The sequence below is a fragment of the Cupressus sempervirens genome, chromosome 11 (assembly GCF_028749045.1).
Source record: "Cupressus sempervirens isolate cs-2001-9-10 chromosome 11, ASM2874904v1, whole genome shotgun sequence".
Classification (NCBI taxonomy): domain Eukaryota; kingdom Viridiplantae; phylum Streptophyta; class Pinopsida; order Cupressales; family Cupressaceae; genus Cupressus; species Cupressus sempervirens.
This window is the reverse complement of record NC_143128.1, coordinates 857,715,537-857,728,464: the sequence shown is the minus strand read 5'-3', so window position 1 is coordinate 857,728,464 and position 12,928 is coordinate 857,715,537.

Genomic DNA, 12,928 nt, shown 5'->3' with positions numbered 1-12,928 from the left:
TTTATTGTGAACAATTGTTTTTGATCCTAAAGAAGAAGAATAACAATGCAGTGTTCTAGAGGACTATAGATTTGATTAATGAAGAGGATTTGAAAAGATGAGAACAACAATAGTTGTGTAGAGTATTGTTTTGGTATTCTTGGAACTTAGGTGTTTTTCATCTATGTTGTAATCAATCCCAAAGGAAGAAATTGTTAGCATGAATTCTTATGATACTACATTGGGGGAGTATCCTAAGCATTGGAGAGTATTGACAAGTTGCATTCATGACTGTGTTTGTCATTGATGTCAACATAGCAATAAGTCTGTGAAGACTGGCAACGTAACAGAGAGAGATCATAGTTTTATAGACAAGGTTTCACTTGTCTGGTGATGCATGGTCATGGACATGTTCAATATAGTGTCTTGATGATGTGGTTCAATGCACAACACATAAGTCAAAGATGTACAGAATTTGTACTTGATTTATAGAATGCAATTCATAGATAGTGCTTGGAAAGTAGTTTCTAATGTTTGTACTATATCTTTCATCTAAGATGTAATAAAGAGATATGCAGTTAGATAGCAATAGAGGATAGTCAGATAATGATGTTAGTGGATGCATACAACCTAGTATTGCACGTGTGAAGTTTTGTATAGACTATGAGTCGACAGTGCTATTGTAATTGTAATATTATAATTAATTGAGAAAGTCTCAAGGCTGAATCAAGGAATTATCTTGAAGATATGGTGTAAAGGAAAAATGTTTTCCTTGTTTGTAATGTGTTCTGATCATTGTATGAAGTCCAAAGTATGAAAAGGAGCAGAGTGTTTACTAAATGTGAGTAAGCGATCCAAGGGGTTATTGGATGCAAGTTTTGTGATCTGGTTACAAGATCAGAAGGAGTAGAGGTCCAATTGACAGGATAGAGGAAGGAAGTACTAATCAATTTTATTATTCTGCAAGGAATAATATAAAGATCATTTGGATAGTGGGTTCATTGGTCTTAATCTTGAATCTATTTGGGCAGTGGGTCCAACTATCTTCCACAACTCCTAATAGAGTTTTCATAACTCCTAACAAGGTTAGAATCTCCTAATAGGGATTCAAAGTCTCCTAACAAGGATTGATTGTTGAAGTTGATGAAAGATCAACCCCATAGCTCACTAGAATCACCAACATGCAAACACCTATCATAGAAAGAGAGAAGCAAAAAGCTATAGAGGTGGAAATTTCTAGATCCATAGATGAGACATTCTTGATGAGAAAAAAGATAAATTGTTATTATCAACAAGGAATTGGTTTTTACAATGAGAGATCATCCTTATAAATGAGATTGAAACCATAAAAAGGTCTAACCTAGGGTGCATCATAATAATTAATAAAAGAACTAATTATTAGTTGCCAAAAGTTTATCTTAAGTATACTAGAGTTAATTAGGAAATATCTAATTACTCTAACGCCCCCCCTTAAGATAAACTTAGGGAGTAGCTAAAAACCTATAAACTACTACTAAAATTAGATTTGGATCCTGGAAAATAAGGCTTGATGAGGTACCTAAGCATAACCAAATCTCTCAAAAGAGGAGAAATAGAGAAAACCACATGGGAAAAACTCTACTCCAAAAAAAGATGGAAAACATGCTAAAAGCAACTAGTGAAGGATTGAAGAAGCCTCCTAACTAGGGAATGTCCCAGTAGATAAGAACAAAAGATGATCATGAAGAACACCACTAAAGCATGTAGAAGTTGCAAAGCTCTGTCAAAAGTAACTGTTGATTTGAAGAACTATTAGCCATATTTTCCCTCCCACTAAAAATTGAATCTTGCCTATCAAACATGTTCAAAGTCATACTTTTCAAATATTCAAAATGATTAAATGTTATTCAAGGATCTATTTTAAAACTTTGGCCATATATTTTTATCCTAAGTCTCGTGGCCTTATTTTCATGTCATTGAAACATTTAAGTTAGGACCATGTGATCACCTTTTGATTCATACAATCATGGTAGAGTAAGCATTAACTAGAGTTTAAGTGGCGAGGGCACAAATAGGGTGACCACATTATTTTTGCTCGATCACAAGGTTAATTTGAGAGACCATGGTTTAGGTTGCAATAGTGAGATAAGGGGAAAAAAATTCAATGTTTCAAAGATGCATTTTGCACCGTTAGATCTTTTAAATCCATGGTCGGTGTGCTATCAAAACATGTTAAGAAGGAATTGTAGTTAGAGTTGTGATTAAGTGGTTTCCCTTGTTTCACTTAGTTGTAAGGTTAAAAGGTGTTCCTCAAGTTGGAGCAGCGATGATTTGAGTGTGGCTAGGATCTCAGTTTTGCAAGGTCATGACAGTCAGTGGGAAATGTTGAAGACAAGTTGTGAAATAGCGTTAGATAGTTGGTCATGGTTTTGCAAGTGATAACTGTTAATAAAGAAAGGTGGTGGCGAGGTTGCGATCATGGTTGGTCAAACATGAAACATAAGGTAGGATGTTGGCAAGGTGGAAAAAAGATAAAAGATGATTGGTCCACATGGAAAAGACTAATGTTTGACTCTAGTTGACCAATGACATAGCTAGTTTGGCATGCTGATGGCAGAGGACGCAACTCTTTGATGGTAGATCCAATCTTTTTGATCTCTTGTAATCACTTTCATTGTTCCCCACATCTGATAAATGAAGAAAGACACTCCATCACTGCCTGTTAGTCCATCTAATTGGTCAACATGAATGTGGCCACCATTTTTGTCTTCTCAAGGCTCTGTTTAGTGACGAAGTGATTTCCTTGCATCTAGATGTGTGTCATGATTAGATTTTTCCCAGATTTGCAATAACTATTCTCTATAGTCTTGAATATGGTTGTTGAGTTCTATCTTAGAGTAGAAGTTATCTAAGCTATGCTTGCACTATAAAAGAAGATTTTGTAATGTTTCTTGGGGTCAGATCTTCTCTATTTCTCTAGTATTGCTCTGGCATACTACTGTAAATTCCCTTTTGCCTCTAAATTATATGACACTCTATCTTATCTCTTTCAACCATCGATATTGCAAGAATTTGGCTTAGGCCAAAATTCTCCCAAGACCAAGGAACTTAAACGCAAGCACACAGTAGACCAAATAGAGAGAGTATAACTAGAATGACAATATTCATTCAATATGCCCGCTTGAGAGTATACTAGGAGTGCCTGTATATAAAGGCCTCAAGAGAGCTTATAGAATACATAGAATTCAGCATTATGATAAGTCATACAACTAGGCACATGTCCACCAAATATGGGTTATCCTCCATTAAGCACAGAATTAAGTGTGATGATGTGAGGATAAGCCTACAATGGTGTAGCATGCAAATCAGTGGTGTAGACAACATGTGCTAAATGAGGAGTGCAGATAACTATGTTGTCAACATGACAACTTAGTGAATGATGCAAACTCCTATGTTGTAGACACCATGTGCATAATTAGAGTTGTGTAACTCATGAGAGTACACAAACTCCTAAGTATCTCACCTAACTAAACAATAAAATAATGCAAAATAATTAAATAATGCATTAACCTAAGTAAACTTAAGTAAGTGTAATAAGTACTTATTTACACCAACAACCCCCCTTAAGTGCAACTTAAGGGAATTCCTTTAAGCTTACGAAATCTAAGAACTACTAGGTCATGTTAGGTACCCATGTACATAATGATATGCAATCTCTCATAAAGCGGAGAAAGAGGGAAAACCTCATGGGAAAAACCCTCCCCCAAAAAGAGAGATAAATAGGGATGGATGGATGGATGGATGGAGTAATCAAGACACCCCCCCCCCCCCCCCCCCCTCCCCCCCATTATGACATACATACAGTATATACATAAGAGAATGATGAGAGGAGGAAGAGAGATAGGATAGGCTCCCTCCCAAAGAAGAATGCCAAACAATGGCTGCTCTGATGAAGAAGCTAATCGAAGACTGCATAATGGTGTTCCTCCCCTTAGGAAGAAACAATGCCAAAGCTACAAAGGAGACGCTCCTACTGTGTGTGGAAAGAATCCCATGGATAAGTGATGTCTCTAAAACTTGCTCAACTGGCTGAAGAACCTGTCTCAAAGAGTTGTCTGTCTTTGCAACTAATGAAGAACCCTGTTGCAACTGCTGATCATAAGTATCCACACTCACTTCAACCCATGGTGATTGATCATGTAGAGAATGAACAAGAGAGTCAATTGGAGCCCTCATGACAATGGAAGAAGGTACTTCTGCATTAAGAAGAAGAGGCAAATCATCAATATGTCCCCCAAATCTATCACTGATCATGTGCCTGGAAGACAAGATGTACCCTGTTGTTTTGGACCTATCATTGTGGTGATGCATGCATGTGAACCGAACTGATGAAGTGACCTCTTGTTGCAATTTTTGATAGAACTCCATGTGTTTGAATCTGTTGAAGCACTATCGTTGGTGTTACTATCAGTTTCCACATGATATGATGTGTAGAGAGGAGTAGAGGACAAGCTTGGAGAACTTTCCTCAAAGTATACATCCTTCTCTACAAAAATCTAATGTGTCTCTACATCTAAAAGTCTGTATTCCTTCACACTATCTTCATAATCAATGAAGGTACAAGGTCGAGATGACTGTGCCTTGCATCCCCTAGAAGATACCTTTTCCCATGCAGGACAACCAAAGACTTTGGAGTGTGTCACAATAGGTTTTCTGCCACACCATGCCTTAAAAGGAGTCTTTCCATCTAAGGTTGGATGAGGAGATCGATTTAGAATGTGATTGGCACTAGAGATTGCTTCAACTTATAATGATGGGTTGAGAGACTTGGCTTGTATCATGCAACTTGCCATAGACTTAAGAGTTCAGATCCTCAAAGTTGCAACATCTATCTTATGTAGATTGAATGTTGGCAAAGTTTGAAGATCAATTCCCTCGAGACTGCAAAATTCCATAAGTCTTCTGTTCACATACATACTTCCATTGTCCATGCGGAGAACTTTGATGGCTTTCTTGGATTTCCATTCTACATGAGTCTTGAAGGCTAGAAACTTGTCCAACACTTCATTCTTATTATGAAGAAAATAGACCCAAGTGTATCTTGAAAACTCATCAACAAAAGTCAATATGTAGTGACCCTGGGTGAATGCAAAAGGACCTGCTAATACCATGTGAACCATCTATTGAACACCTGATGCTCTTAAAGACTTCCTTCTTTGTAACTTCCCCTTTGGATGCATATCCACTGAATCTGTTGAACATTCACCCTTAGAAAAGTCGATTTGAGGTAGACCTTTGACCATTCTATTTGTGAAAAGTTGTTGAAGATAGAAAAAGTCAAGATGACCATACTACTCATGCCATAATTGCATGTTTGAATTTGATTGTGATAACAAGGCTTTTGGAGGAGACTTGGGTACAAAATGGGAGAAAGAGTACAACCTTTTGTTGTGATTTACTTTCTCCACTGCAACCAATGAGTCATCTTTAAGATTATGCACCTTTACTAAGTTTGGAAGGAATTCAACTCTATGTCCATCTCTGAGGTGAGTGATTTGGTAGATTGATAGGAGATTTGAACTTAGGTTTGGAACATAGAGAACATCTTGAAACTCTCCATTTTCCATTTCCATGATTCCTTTTCCTTCAACTTCCATTTTGTTATCATTCCCCATGAAGATGTGCGGTACCTTGGACTACTTCATTGAAGAAAAATCATCCTTTGAAGAACCCATGTGATAAAAGGCACCTAAGTCAAATATACATTCCTTTGAAGAAATTGAATTTGCCATGAGCACTTGCCCTTTGCCCTTTGAATCTGAAGAAGACCCTTTATCCTTATAAGCACTAGGCAATGGAACATTATGTTTCCTCATGATGTTGGTCAACTCATCAATCTTCTTAAGATAGCACTCATGCTCTTCATGACCTGATTTCTTGCAATAAGAACACTTCTTCTTCTCCTTATTATTGTCCCCCTTCTTGTTGGAATTTGAGGACTTGCCTTGTTGATTGGATTGTGGTTTTATCTTTTCTACATCCTCTAATTTGTTCTTCCATTTCTTCTTACCCTTTCCTTTGTTTGAAGACTGTCCAGATGAATGTTGAGAACCCTCATTGTTGGCCACCAATGCTTTAGACTAAGGTGATTTGAGAATCCCCATTGATTTCAACTTCTTTTCTTCATCATCCAATAGTTTAGCATATTCATCAAAAGTGACTTTCTTATAAGCAGACCCCAAGGTAGTCTTTGAGGTGTTAAAAGAAGATACAAATGTGGAATATTTCGATGGTAGCTTGTTATGAATGAGATAGATAAGTCTGTCATCTTTTAAAGAACTCCCACAATCAGTAAGCTTTGTCCTTAATTCATTCACCTTAATGATGAAATCCTATATTGAGTCATATGACTTAGGATCTAAGGATACAACCTCATCTTCAATTTTGAACACATCCTCTTCAGACACTTTCCCATAAAGGTTTTCAAGGGTATCCCAAGCTTCCTTGGATGTAGAACACTTCTTGATTTGATACATGATCTTATCATCTACCCCCAAACATATATCACCTAGGGCTTTTCGATCCATTGCTACCCAAGCTGAAATATCACTTTCTAATATTTTATCACCTGTTGGTTTAGGAAGAGTACCATCTACATATTGTGAAACTCCATTATGCATTAATTGATACCACATTTTGATTGACCACATAGCATAGTTATGAGGAGTTAATTTAGGAAACTTAAAGTTTCCCATAATGCAGGAAATGAAAGAAAATTACAAAAAAAAGAGAACACAATGCCAAGAACACCCCCCCTTTTCACTAAATCAAGAAACCCCTCCAAAATAGATGCTTTGTGCACTTTATCAATAGTGCAATTACAATGGGCCACTTACCAATTTTGGCCTTCGTGGACTTCTAATTTTGCTTGTTACAACCTCTTAACAGATTACAAATATGGAAGTTCACAACGTGCTACAATTCTGAAGCATTACAAAGTAAAGAAAGGCCCTATTACTGAAAGTGACACTTTTTGCCACACAACCCTACAATCTGATAGAAGATTTGGAAAGTATATGAAAAATAATGCACATTTAAAAAATATGGAACCTATTTTTGACTCCAAATGTGCTCGTACAGAGTGTTTGAAGTTGCAAAATGCAAGATTATGTAGGTACAGTTGCCAAAAAATGCAAATTCTGACAAATTTGTGCACCAAAGCCAAAAAAAAGTTGTATCAGTGAAAAGTATAATAAATTCTACTCAATTAAAAAAAAATTGCAACCTGATTTGGAGTTTGAATGTTTGAATTATGGTCTCTTGAAGTCGAACTGCAAAAATTAAAATAAATTTGGAGAGTGGTTGCATCAACAAATTATGGGGTTAAATTTGATGGTCATATGACCATCACAGTAGTTCAATTTGGCCCCAAAATGACAGTCAGATAATTGTCAAATTTAAGCCAGTGAAGTTGATGACATCATCACACCTCTAAAACTCTAATGATGTCAACCATATGGATGATGATGTCAATAGCTGCATGGCACTTTCATACTGTACAGACTGTACAAAAATTTCTAACATGGTAGGCCTACGTGGGCATACAGTGTTGACTCAGACATTGACTCAGTATGCTGACTAGGTGTTTCCGTCACTATGTGACGTGGCTTTGATCATGTGGCAACACCGTGGCGAGTGACTAGCATAGCCTGAGGTGGTCGTTTGCTTCCACATGGGTGGGCTTAGTTGTTAGTAGATATGTTGGCGTCCACATGGAATGGGTAGAAAATGATGCGTGTCTGAGATCTCCTATGCTGTGTGTTTTTGATGCTGAAAAGGAAAATATTAATCATTGGTTTATTTAATGTTGAGGCCATCATCAGATTTTAGGGTTGTCGTATGTTTAAAACTATTGTTGAGGGTATGATAAGAGATTCCACAAGCCTGGGACAAACACACAAATGAGTGTTTAAAAGCCTTAGCATGTGCAATACAAACAAAATGGGATCACTACTCAGATCTTAGCCTCGCTAGAATTTGTGTGTAGTGGTTGGTGGGCTTGAGAGCCAGCTGCCAAAAAATTGTGGTTCGAACGCCTATTAATATGCCAAATTTTGATGGGCATGCTAGTTTAAGAGACTCTCGTTAGATTGTGGAAAGAGGGTTGCCCTTAGAATTATGCCTTAGTCAAAATTTGTTGTCTACTAGATGTAGTAGGGGTCCATAGAATAAATGATGATACCTTACAAAAATAAAAATTCTGAAATTGTGTAGAGCTGGGATCTAATAGCTCAGTTCTACAAAAAAAAAAAAATTCCTACTTGGGCAATAAAAATTTTGAAAAATACCCAAAAATGTCGAGATAAAAATAAATGCAAATCTGAAAAAGAATTAATCATATCAATTAATTGACCATACTCAAACTACAAATCGGGGCCTCCAGGTTTCAATTTGCAAATTTGTTTGGCTCACAATCAATTTCACCTAGCATATGCAAATTTATAGTTGATCTTCAACGAATCAACACTCTAGAGACAACGGTGAGGTTAGATCTGGCTCTAGACGCTCCCAATTTTTGCAGATCCTCTAGATTTGGGTTGAGGTGTTGAAGCATGAACAATCTCGAATGACTATGTGTAGAGAATCTCCCTAAGCTTTGATACCATGTAAGAATTTGGCTTAGGCCAAAATTCTCCCAAGACCAAGCAACTCAAACACAAGCACACAGTAGACCAAATAAAGAGAGTATGATCAAAATGATGATATTCATTCAATATGCCTTCTTGAGAGTACACTAGGAGTGCCTGTATATAAAGGCCTCAGGAGAGCTTCTAGAATGCATAGAATTCAGCATCATGATAAGTCATACAACTAGGCACATGTCCACCAGATATGGGTTATCCTCCATTAAGCACAAAATTAAGTGTGATGATGTGAGGATAAGCCTACAATGGTGTAGCACGCAAATCAGTGGTGTAGACAACATCTGCTAAATGAGGAGTGTGGATAACTGTGTTCTCAGCATGACAACTTAGTGAATGATGCAAACTCCTATGTTGTAGACACCATGTGCATAATTAGAGTTGTGTAACTCATGAGAGTACACAAACTCCTAAGTGTCTAACCTAACTAAATAATAAAATAATAAAAAATAATTAAATAATGCATTAACCTAAGTAAACTTAAGCAAGTGTAATAAGTAAATACTTATTTACACCAACAAATGTATTCTACAAGCTTTATTATTTGCCTCTCTTCGATGTACTATGGATATCTGTAATCTACATGTCTATATCTTTTTTGGCCTATGAGTGATAAGAAGTGAATCTCTTCCTTACGCCACTCATTTGGTTATCTAATCTGCATGTGGCTATTAGATTAAAACAAGTCTGAATCTATATATCTTTAGATTGTCATGATGGTTGTATTGTGCACGTATGGATAGAGATTGGTCTAAACACTCTATTTGGTTGCATCACCTCCTTAGAATAGAGATAGCTTTCTTTTATGCATTCCTCCTCCATTTTCTTTCCAAGTGTATTCTAGGTGCATTTTGATAACAAAGGAAGTTGACGTTCTCCGAAGACTCAACCTCATTGTTCAAGCCCCATAACTTGGAGGTTGTTTCCATGTTTCACAAGGTTGTCCTTAGGTAAAAAATTTGGACAAGGGCACAAACTTTTGTGACAACAAGAACCTCTACTGAAATAGAACTTGACCAGGTAGAGAAGACTATAATCTACATCGAATCAAAAGGCACACAAAGAAAAAAAAATTGAACTCAAAGATATAGATGGCATGAAACACCAAAGCCTGAAGAGTTGATCAATTGAAACAAGGAAGCATGATAAATAATAGAAGAAGCCCACTAATGCAAACAAGGGTGAGGTGACATACAACTGGAAAAGTGGGCCAAAAGAATTGCATGTCAAGGAACCATGATCAAGATGCACAAAAGAGTATAGATGTGTGTATTGAGGTGATCAATCTCAGACATGACATGAGGTTAATGTCACAGAAGGGACACTCACTAGACAAAGGAAGATGTCAAAAAAAGGCAAAACATCAATCCCCTATGGCACTATAATCATGAGTAGTGCATGTACAATAAGACACAAGATATGGTGAATCCCAAGAATACAATAATTTGCATGAGTGTCCTCAAATGACACTGCTCAAATTAGAAGGCAAAATAAGGGAAAACAACTAAAATGAAAATACATAAGCAATGACACTTTATCTTAGTGTGTTTGCAAGAATGCAGATAAATGATGTCTAAATAGACCAAAAAAGACATAGGACTAATATAATAAATAATATAAGTCATGGTGAATCATCTAAAGCAATGGAATCGATCCTCAGACCTGAAACAACCAAGATATCCACCAGAATGCAAAAATGCAAAAAAAAAAAAGAATAGAAAGTGCTTGGAGAAAAATTTGGAAAGACAACCAACATCACTAAAAAGAGTTCGAAAAGATCTTTCCAATGATATAAAAAATTCCCCAATCAGAGATCGAATGCTCAAGATATGTCTCCCAAAGTGCAAAAAGGAACTCCTAACTTTGACAACAGCAAAAGCCATAAAAAAGCACCAAAATTGAGAACTAACTATACCACTATAACAGGCTCAAAACTGCTTTCCGACAATGTCTTGTTTTCATAAAATAGAGCTTGTATGCCTGAGATATGAGCTAAAACATGAAGGTAGGTCCAAACAGAGCCTGAGGTGGTGATAGTATATGTTGATGCAATGATGACATGGTGTTGACATCAGCAAGTGACGAGCCCAAATTTGACAGTCAAATGGTCATCAAGGCAAAAAAAAAAAAAAGCCAAAAAAATGACCCCTATCAGAAGAAAAAAAATTTGATTGCTGGAAACAAAACAAGATGTTGAAAAATGACATTATCGTTGGATCAAAGGGTCGGTGCTGAAATAAAAATTTGGTGGCCAAGTAACACGTGTGAGAATAAAAGTCTTATTAAAATAACTTTGGAACACATGCCAAAAACCACTATCAAGGGGGACAAAATAGCTCGTGAATTGGTCAAACCCTTTGATCGATTAAACCACCAACGAAATCATCCAAACCATATGGAAAAAGTTGATAGGTTCCAAAAATAAATATCACCCATGAAAAATAACTTTCAAACCATCAAATCATCATGCCAAAAAAATACCACTAATGGGCATGGGCAAAGGAGTTAAGTACGGGCCCATAGCGAATGGGTAGAGGGTTTTCTTTAACTGGCGCCATACAAAGGAGGGCTACAAAATAATCTTTTTCACCCACAATGCACACTTCTCGAAAAAAATTGTCAACCACATGAAAAGGTCCCCCAACATAAGTTGACTAGGCCACAAAAAATATATATTGATTCCACTGAATGATGCAAGGGGTCATGTGATTCCCTCTGCATAGATTTAAGCTTTCCACATGGGACGTTGATTCACACCATGTGTAGGGGGTGATGCGGGCTTGATACCACTTGGAAACAATCCACGTAGACAGGGCTCAAAGGGGTGCACCAAAAAAGATGCCCAAACCCAAGAAAAATGTATGTTGCTCCCCAAAATGGTGGTGCACAAGATCTTTGACAAGGTAAGGGCCAGTCACCTTGGTGCCTATAGTTTCTGGAAATGTGTTCCAAAAAAAAAAACACATGCATCCAAATACACACAAAATTGCCTCTAGATATTGAACCCACCAACTCCAAGAAAGAATGCCCAGTCTTCAAGAAAATCATGTAGGCATAGCAACAAGATATTATAGGTGTAAAGAAAAATGCATTCACTATCTTCAAATCACCTAAAAATAGCATGGGAAACCATGGGAATTGCCAGTAATTGCTCCAAATCGTCAGCAGTCCCATAAACCACCAAGAGCCCAAACCTAATGAGAGCAATTTATGTCCCAAATTATGCCATAGTTTAGCCTTCATATAAGTCTTCATGCTCATTTCAATGCCTATTTTAATATTCTATTTTCTCCTTTTATGTTGCATATGATCTAATATTTATGAGTAATATTTAATCTAGTTATTAGATAGAATATGTGAATAAATAGATGAAATTGTATTTATCTAACATGTTGATCATGTGTTCTTTATTAAGTAAAACAAGTTTTTTATAGGGGTTCCTAAAACCCACCAGTTAACAGCATAAAACAAACTAACAATTTAGGTCTAGCTACTAAGCAACATAAAAAACAAGCCAGGCCCAACCACCAAATGAAAGCAAAAAATAAAAGGATCTTCCTGTCACATTTGATATAAAAACTATTGTGTATGATGTTGGCCTAAAAACATATTCATGTCATCATATTAAAATATTGTCTAGCTTCCACAATGGCATAAGAGAAAGAGTTCAAACATAATACCATCCAATGGATAGGAGCTATTTTTTTTGAGAGAAACTAAAAATCTTCTGTTGTCACCATAATAAGCCCACAAGGAGTAAGCATACTATATTACCAGCCAAGAATAATACAACTAAAAAAAAAACCCATGTTGAAGGATCTCATACGTGTGGCCAGCAAAGAACCCAATCAAGCATAAGTTGTTATTGCCGCTAAGGAGATGAAATAGTATTGTTAAGAGGTATTTCCAAGCCTCGCATGGAAATTCCATTAATCTAATTCTTCCAAAACCATTTCAAATCCATATTGGATGTTGATAATGTTGCTTGTTGGAATGGTAACAATGTTGGTTATTCTTGACACCAAACTGCAAGATGGTATTTAATTTCTGGTGTATTGTCATACCAACTATTATTTGTATGGTTTATATCATCAAAATAGTTGTATAATTATTATAGTTGTGCATACATAAACAACACAATACATATTGAAATGTATTAGTGTTGTTCTCCCATTGTAAAATTTGAGGAATAAAATAAATAATTCTGCTGATCAACCCAATGTAGAACATCATAGTTTCTTCACTCACCTTGCAGATCAGGGAAAGGG